This window comes from Propithecus coquereli, unplaced genomic scaffold (genome assembly GCF_000956105.1).
Source record: "Propithecus coquereli isolate 6110/MARCELLA unplaced genomic scaffold, Pcoq_1.0 Scaffold132, whole genome shotgun sequence".
Taxonomy (NCBI): domain Eukaryota; kingdom Metazoa; phylum Chordata; class Mammalia; order Primates; family Indriidae; genus Propithecus; species Propithecus coquereli.
Window position 1 is genome coordinate 1 of NW_012137414.1, and position 1318 is coordinate 1318.

Genomic DNA, 1318 nt, shown 5'->3' on the forward strand with positions numbered 1-1318 from the left:
ACAATTTAAAATACTAGATTAAAAAATTATTAAAAGAGCAGATATCTGGCAAGAAAGAATAGAACATATAGATAATAGATTGAGTAAAGATGGAAACCCAGGGAGGTAAGAAGAGCACCAAAGCAGGTTTTGCCATGGAGAGTTCTGGTCAAACTTACGTGAACTTGAACTTCAGAGTCACACTATTGTATGACATAATTTCCCGAGAAGAAAGCCGGGGCCTGCCTAAGGGGAGGAGTCTAAAAGAAGGCCCCAGTCATCACATTAGGAGCCCAAAGGGGGCTGTAGTCTCAGGGAACGGCAATGAAAATTACTCTCTGAAACTTGGCAGTGAGAGGAGAGACAAGAGAGGGAAGCCCACAGGAAGTCGTCACCACAAACTGGATCACTGGCAGCCCAAATTCACGGTTCTTGGGTATTTGACAAAATCTGAAACCAGTCATCTAGCAGTTTTACACGGGCTTGGTAAGTGCCCACAGCTGACAGGCAGAAGCAAAAGCCAATTCTCTCTACACTAGGAAATATATTCCAAATCTCCAAGGACTCCAGCAGATAAAATTTTTGAAGAATACGAGCAACAGGTGTTCTTCTTTTTTTTTTTTCTTCTTTTTTCTTTCAGCATATTATGGGGGTACAAATGTTTAGGTTACGTATATTATGAATAAAGAAATAATGAAAAATGCTAGAAATTACGGTACCGTGAGGATCAGCAGGAAAAAATAAGAGCAAGAAGCAACAGACCTATGAAGATTTCACATATGAGTCCCAGAATATAAAATAGCTAATAATTACTATATTTTAAAAAATAATGATTAATGTACAAAATACATACAGGAAACGAAAAACTGGAAAATGGCCAAGCAGATTTGAAATAGAGCTTCTAAAACTTAAACAAATAACTCACAAGAGATGTTTAATAGAAATTAGACCTATCTGAAGAAAAAACTAATAAACTGGAAGATTTAGCTGAAGAAATTAAGCAGAATGCATCAGAGAAAAGCAAACACAAGGAAAACATGAAGGAAAGGTTAAAAGACATGGAGAACACTGTGAGAAGACTAGTTCACATTTAATCAGAATTACAGATGGCAAAGAGAACAAACGGACACAGGTGATATTTGAACACACGGAATAGGAAAATAAAATCATAGGACTACCTCATTCCACAACACAGATACAAAATATTGAATAAGAAAGGTTCGGTTTGATCCAGAACCACAAGATTGTCTTAGCATTTAGAAATCAATCCTTGTAATCTACCACGTTAACGAGAAAACATTAAAATGTCATATGTTGACTTACTAGATGCACAAAAGGC